Raw genomic sequence first — 7,970 nt, forward strand, 5'->3', positions numbered from 1 at the left:
AATAAATAAGCACGTTTTACATTTTATCTCCACGTCAATGTTGGTAGGATAGAGCTGAGACCCGACCCTCCCCGGCAGGGGCGAGCAGAAGAGCCGGGAGAGGCTGTGCCAAACCCCGGAGCGCCCGGCATCACCCCGGCAGCCTGGGGAGGGACAGGAGAGCTGCTCCAGCGGGTTCGGACACAGAGCCCGAGCATGGCTCTGCGAAGGAGGGACTTCATTGCTCAGAGCTTCACAAGTGGCTCTCGTGCCTTGGAGGTGATGAAGCCAACGGGGGAAGGACAGGAGGAGGAATGTGGACACCCTTGGCCAAGTCCCCAAAAGCCACCAGCCCTGGCCAGGAGAAGCTCCAGAGGAGACCAGAGAGACTTCAGACCAGTGGCCATCAGCCAACAGCCCTGTTCAAACAGGAATGGGGTAGGTGGTGGTGACATCTCCCACCTGCAGCTGATCCTGCTTGTCCATTCAGCATGGCAGGGGCTGAGCACAGTGGTGGGGATCTGCCCCAAGCTTTGCTCCCAAATGGCCCAGGAAGAGGGTTCCGGACAGTTCGCCCCAGCTATTTTCATAGAATCATAGAATCTTTAAGGTTGGGAAAGGCCTCTAAGATCATCAAGTCCAACCGTCAACCCAACACCACCATGTCTACTTAACCATGTCCCAAAGTGCCACGTCTACGTGTTTTTTTGAATACCTCCAGGGCTGGTGACTCCACCACCTCTCTGGGCAGCCTGTTCCAATGCCGGCCACTCTTTTGGTGAAGAAATCCTCCTAATATCCAATCTAAACCTCCCCTGACACAACTTGAGACCATTTCCTCTTGTCCTTTCACTAGTTACTTGGGAGGAGAGACCAACACCCACCTGGCTACAACCTCCTTCCAGGTAGTTGTAGAGAGCGATGAGGTCTCCCCTGAACCTCCTCCAGGCTAAGCAGCAAGCAGTCTTCTGACTCCAGCCCTGAACGTCAGGGCCAGTAACACTCTTTCTCCATAACTGATACTGGAGGGGGTGTACCCATAATAATGAAGATGGGGTATTTCTCATTTATGACAAAACCAGCCTCCTTATTCTGATCTTTTTTGGAAGAACAAGGCAAACTTCTTCCCTGGAAGCCAAACAAGTGCGATCTTGGAAAATGCAGAGCAGGAGCCCAGGCAGGGCTCCCTGGGTTTGGGGACAGGGCTGTGCTTATAGCAGCCTTAGGAGCAGCAGCTTTCCTGGAGGGTGAAATAAAGGATGTAGAGAGCTGATCCGCTGAGCTGATCCGTGTTTCTGCAGGGAACGGCCGTGGGATGAGTGCCACTGCGGCGGCCGGAGCAGCATCGCTCTCTAGCTGCAGGCGTGGATCACCTCCTCCTCTGCTCAGCACTTCAGCTGGCTACAGGCTTTCCCCAGCTCTTGTTCTGTTAATAGAGACTAAAGAGTCCATCACATACTGCTGCTTCGTGAAACAACAGAGCAAGGCAAAGCAAGGACGCCGAAGCGTCAGTGGTGTCTGGGAAGGTGCTGGTTCTCCGGCTGGTGCCCAGGAGCTGTGGGGCAGGAGAACAGAGCCCAGCACCCAGGAGCTGCGGCTGGCCCTGCATGGAGGGGGTGGTGGTTGTGCTGCCAGAAAGTTACCGGTCCCGTAGAAGAAGGTGTTTGTGCTCCCTGAACCCAATGCTGCTGTCACACATTACCTCTGTCACCTCCGGAGGTGGCCAGAGCAGGAAAACACAAGTCGCTTTTCCAGCACACCTTGGTGGGAGAGACGGGGATCGGTGGTGCCGCAGAGGACACGGTGGTCCATGCAGAGCGAGGGACAGTCAGCGAGCTGTGGGTGCAGAGCTACTTGAAAAAGAGCTTTTGACTTTTTTTGCAGGATCTGATGCATCCCTGCGTGGCCAAGCTGCCACGTTACTGCCCAGCAGCTGAGCCACGAGAGCACACCACGCAACCATCCGGGCACTCTGAGATTTCTCTGGTTATTGTAATGATTTTCTAGTGTCTCAGTCCCTACTTTCAGCCTATTACACTCAGCTGCTGCTTTTTAGGGTCTTTTGTGCAAAAGCGCGTGCTTTTCTGTGCTCCGCACCACGTGCACGTAGTGGAACCCCACTACATTTTGCCACTTGTAATCAGATTTTCCCCTCCCCCTACCACATTCACAAGAGACCAAGCTCCCACCAGCCCCATGCACGTCCCACCCGCGTGAGCACGAGCGCTCCTCGCCAGCCCGGATGGCACCGGCAGCATTTGTCGGTGCCTGCTGGAAGGATGCTCTTGTCTCTACCGATGATACAGGCGCACAAACCCGTTTAGGACGCCCACAGCCTCGCGAAGCCAAAGACAACGTTCCTCCTGAGGGTTCGAAGAGTGGTGTGAGTGCTTCTCCTCTTGCCTCCCGAATGCTCTGCCTTGCCCTCAGGGCAACAGGCCAGCAAAGCCCAAGCCTTGGTCCTTGAGAGTAGTCAAAATGCTCAGCATCATCCAGGATTAGACCCACCCTGATTTGGGACACCCTGATCCCACAGCTGCTCCCCCAGAGGCAGCTCCCAGCCATCACCTCCACCTCTCACCGGTGGGACAGGGAGGTGCTGGGCAGTCGTGAGCTGCCTGCCCCGGCAAGAAGGTGCCCTCCTGCCTCCTCCTACCTCCTCCTGACTGCTCAGGAAACATCACCAGGGATGATCCAGGTCCCGGCATCTGTCTCCTTCCCCCTCCCGCGCTGGACCAGCTCTGGTTTAACACCTGCCGAACTGCAGAGAGATGGAAATCCATCACGGCATTGCCCTCTGCTGGTAATCCCTCCCGGATAAACCTCTCCCCAAAACACCCTGGGGAGCAACTCCTCTGCCTCTGGCTGCTCGGCTGGGCACCCACGGCATCCCCAGGGCCAAATCCCAGCGGCACCACTGGCTGTGGCTGGCGGGACTGGGCGAGGAAGATCTTCCTCCGAGGCTCGGCTGCAGGCTCCAGCAGGCGGCTGCACACCCAGGAGAGCAGCCGAGTGACTGGGCAAGGGGACTGGAGCCTTTCAGGGGCCAGCTTCACCCGTGGGGAAACGTGGAGCTGAAAATTAAAGTGGGGAAAAATGGGTTCCATTATCAGTTGACAGCCATCAACCCTGACACAGAATTAAACTATTGGTCTCTATTTTACAGAAGTTTAATGCGGTTCAGGCAAGACAGAAATTACTTTGTGGTTGCAGACCTCATTGGGACATGCTTTCCGGAGCAGGGGGGATGCCTGGCTGACGGGCCACCGCTGCTTTTGGGCCCGGGGTCACCCTGGCCGGGTGTCCTCAGCAGCATCACCAGCCCCGTCACCTCCTGCCCCCCGGGAGCAGGCAGCCGCTGGCAGAGCACCACGCAGCCGGGCCCCGCTGCTCAGGGCGAGCAGCTTCGTGCCCACATCACGACCCATCGCAGAGGGATGGAGCCCGCAGCAGCACCCTGTGTCCTGCTCCCAGGCAGCACCCAGCAAATGGGTTAGTGCCTCCCCAAATCTCAAGGGAAGAGCCAGGAAGGGTGGGCAGGAGCCCCTGCCGTGTCCACCAGCTGTGCCAGTGGCCCCGGGCAGGAAGGCGGAAAGCAGCAGCCGCACAGTGCGTGGCGGTCCCAGCACGTCTGTCCAGAAATGCAGTTTTGCCTCCAAGCGTTCAAGCAGGATATTGCACGGACGGCGTTAGCTGGTCTCATCCTCCTGCACGCCACAGTACAGCCGGCAAATTGTGTTTGCGTGGTCCCTGCAGCAGGCTGGATCGACATGGAGAAGGGGGATGTGCACACATACACGCGTGTGTGTGTGTGTGTGCACGTGTGTGTGCGAGAACAGCAGAGAACATGGAACAATCGAGGGCAGCAGGACAAGCTTTTTGGTTGTGCCTCTGTGCCCCACTGGTGCCCGGGACATTTGGGATCCTCAGACTGGGGTGCTGCCCACCCAGTACCCAAAAAGCCCTAGAAGGCTCAGTTCCACCTAACCCAAACCCATCTCCTCCCTTGTGCTCAAGGTGAGTCCCTGGGAGCGGCTGCCCCTGGCCAGGGAGGAGAGCTGCGAAGGTGGCTGATTTTAGAGAACTCACTGTGGATGGGGAAGATCCGTCCGAGCCGTTTGGCCCTGCGTGTCGTGTCCCTCCTCTCTGCTGGCCACGGTCTGGACCCCTCTGCAAAGCCTCCTCACATCATGTGCATGGAGCCCGTCACAGAGGATGATGGGGAACTCACCCTGTTAGCACAGCAGGTAACGAGAACAGGAGCACGAGTACAGGTAAATAGCTAAAGGGCAGGAGAAACCCAAGCACAGCAGAAGGGTGACATGCGCTGGGCAGAACGGCAGCCCGAGCTGGCCCAGACCCAGCTGGATCCGGCTAACCATGCCACCTTCACACGCATGGGACAGCCAACAAGGGATGCTCTTGGCCACAGCTCCGAGATGCCATGTAGGAAGATGTCACCGGGTTCCCATGGCGCAGACAAGACGAGGGGAAACCTCTGAAAATGCCCTAAAACATGGTCTCCAAATCCTGCCAGATGACCAGCTCAGGAGATGTCCAGCAGAGCTGAAACGCCTGGAGCAGGGGAGGGAGGGATGGTGACGGGCTGCTGAGAGCCACAAGATCTGGAAAGCATCACTTTGATTTAATGGACCTTGATGTTTGAAAATTAAGTCAAGAGAGCTCTTTTATTTGCCACAGGGCTGAGCATAAGCCGAACGCGAGCAGGATTTAGAGGGGGAAGAGCTTTCCAGATGAGCAGAGCGCAATTTTGTCATAAGAACCAAAATAATGATAAAAATAACTAGCAGGGGAAAAAGGGAACGTTGAGCGCAGCATACAAATGTTGAACTCCAGATCCTCTCAGCAGAGCCATAATAAAAGGGTTTAACCTATTATATCGATTAGCGGTATTACACCTCTTGAGTGAGAAGAAACTCATTCTTACAGGCAGGCTAATTTCATAAATACGCTGCATTCAGAGGCTTCAATAAGCTGATCGGTTTTAATGGAAGAGTTGAGATTTAAATATACGTCTGCAAAGGGATTAGAGGGAGTTGCAACTCAAGATGAAGTCACATTGCCATAGTAACCCAACAGGCTGTCACACGCTGGGGGTACCCGCGGAGGTGTGGAGAAGCCCACGGTGCTGCAGCATCCCCAGGGGAGGGACCCTGTGGCAGCGAAGGGGCTGTCCAGCCCACTCTGCTTTTTGGGTGCCCCATGCTGTTAAATACTCACCTGGCACCAGCGGTGTGCAGGATGACAGCGGTGGCCTCAGGACCCCCCACAGGGGTCGTGCCTGGGAATGGAGGAGCTGCAGCATCACAGGAGCACATCTGATGGGTTTCCATGATGGGGTTTAACAGGGGACACAGGCAGGGTAGGTCCAAGCTAGAGAAGAGGAGGAGGAGGAGAAGGAAGAAAGGAGAAGCACAAGCAGCTTAGCTCAGGCTACCAGCCCCAGAGCCAGGCTGGCCAGAGGACAGCGGTTCTTTAGTGCCAAAACACACAGTCACAGCCCCAACCTCCCCACAGCAAGGGAGGCAAGGGCTCCCAGATCTAGCAGAGACACAGCCCAGCGCACCCTGCAGCACCCACATCAGCTGCTACTGAGGGGCCCAGCCTGGTGGCACCCATCCATCCATCCGTCCGTCCATCCTGTGGCACCCACATCAGCTGTTCCCGAGGGGCCCAGCCTGGTGGCACCCATCTGTCCTGCAAGAAAGCCCAGCAGTGAGACACACACCAGGTCCAGAGCTTGAGGGTCAGTTCAGCGTTGGGAAAACCAGAGGCAGAAGCGACCACACAGTAACTCGCATCAGACAACGGGGAGGTAAAGAGCCGGGGAGCTGTAACGTGTTGCTGTGAGAGCGGGAAGCAGGGTTAATTCAGCAGTGGAACGAGGTCAGCTGTCCCCAGATCAGGACTGGGTCCCAGGGGGAGGCAGGAGCTGTAGGGGCACAGGTAAGATGCCAGGGGAAGGGGGAGAGTGACAGAGGTGGGTGGCAGCCAGCATTTCAGACAGGGAAAAGGAAATCCCCAGAGCAAGCATGGCAGCTGATTTATGCCATTAAGTGACAGCCACAAGCTTTCACTCCTAAATGAAATGCCATGCCCCGCACGCGTGGTAGAGTGCAGCAGCTCCTGAAGAAAGCTGGGAAAGCATTCCTGCTCCCTCCCATCGCAGCACCTACAACCATGGCCGAGATGGCACCTCGGCCCCTTTGAAAAAAGCCTCCTGCTTCCCACCACTTCCATGTCCACCTTCCCGAGGTGAGGACTCGGGTTCTCCCGGCCTGTAGGGAGCAGTCACATCTCCATCCGCCCCTGAAGCAACCACGCTAACAAACTGCCACCCCAGGGACTCGGGTTCAGCCTTGCCCACACTGTGAAAGCAAACTACAGCCACGTGCAGGCACTGGACTGCTGACCGCCGCTCGCTGCCTGCAGGCACAGCTGGGTTCTGGCACAATCCCAGGAACCAGCTCCCAAACCTTCTTTCCCCAGAGCGATAAGCCCCTCTCCACTGCTGCAGACCCCACTGGCACGGACGGTGGCCGTGCAGAGCAGGGACCTCCCCAGAGACAGCTTTGACAGTCAACATGCAGCAATTCATCCATGCTGGATGTGAAACGCTCAAATTGATTGTGGAGAGGACAAACAGCTCTTCCTTCTCTCAGCACTGGAGCCATTCTCCTCCCTGACACCAAGTACATTTAGCCCCAAGCAGTAAGAGCAGACGTACGAACACAGGAACAGTGGTGGCACGTCCGGCAGCAAAGCCTTTGGTCTGCAGGAGGTCAGCAACACAGCACTCGCTCCTGGGCAGCGCTTCCCTGCAGGCGAAGCAAAGACAAGGGTCTGATGACTTTTTCTGGAGAAGTCACACTTTCCCCTCAAACACTTCAAGCACCAAAAAGTAGATTATACATTCTAGTGAGCATCTTGCTCCCCGCTGCAGCCCAAGATGGTTCCTGGTGTGCTATGTACCCAGCTGCCCCCGCACTGATTTGCTCCTACGGCACCCGGACGTATGTGCAAGGCCAACCGCTCTCCAGCCAGCTCTCATCGCTCACGCCTGGCAAGTCCCACAAAGCACCTCCCCAGAGCCCATTACTAACATGCATTAATTAACAACCAAACTTACTAACGACTCATCAGTTAAGCAACTGGAGAGTGATTTACCACCAGCAGCCAATGAAGCCGCTCTGATTTCCTGCCTATTTAACATTACGCTGAAGGTTCCTGCAGTTAGATGTCTGCATCTTAAAACAGTCCCAGAAAGAAGGTCTGGTGCAGAGACGACCAGGAAAGGCACACAGAAAAGCCATTTATACATCTGGAAAGGTAAAGATCCAGCGACGCCGCAGATCGATTTCACATAAAGCAGTATTGGGCCGAGCTATGGATTTCCATTATTCCTGGGAGGGAACAGCGCCCGTACAACACAAGTGCTCTCCAGCCCTTCAGCACCCACCACGCAGCGACATCATTCCTGACTCCCCCAACCCAAACACACAGCATAAATCCAAAATGCTTCCCTGCTGCTCCTGGGGAAGGTGGTGCGCTTCCCCACGGTCAAAGTACAAATGCAATGTCCTGGTTTCCCCACCTGCACAGCAGTGATGACAGCCGTCCCCTCTGCCAAAGGCTGAAAGTGCTGTAAGGGGAAAGCAGTACTGAGGGCCATCAGCCCAGAATACATTCTCGCCCTGCTTTAAATGTGGCCGTCTCGTACACGCACACAACATCGATAATGCTTTTCATCTTCCCTATAGGAAAAAAACAAGGATTAACCATAGACTGAAAATACATGGATCCCAGTTTTCTGCTTGCTTCCTTTAACACAACAGTAGCTGCAAATTAAGCTCCCCGATGAGGGCAAGTTAATTGAGAAGAGTTTCCTAGCAGGACCTGACTCCCTTTCCTAGGACAGGGAAATCCCGGGCAGTGAGTGCACAGCTACAAAAAGCCTGCTGGCAGCTGAT

This window comes from Grus americana, chromosome 17, assembly GCF_028858705.1.
Source record: "Grus americana isolate bGruAme1 chromosome 17, bGruAme1.mat, whole genome shotgun sequence".
In the NCBI taxonomy this organism is placed as follows: domain Eukaryota; kingdom Metazoa; phylum Chordata; class Aves; order Gruiformes; family Gruidae; genus Grus; species Grus americana.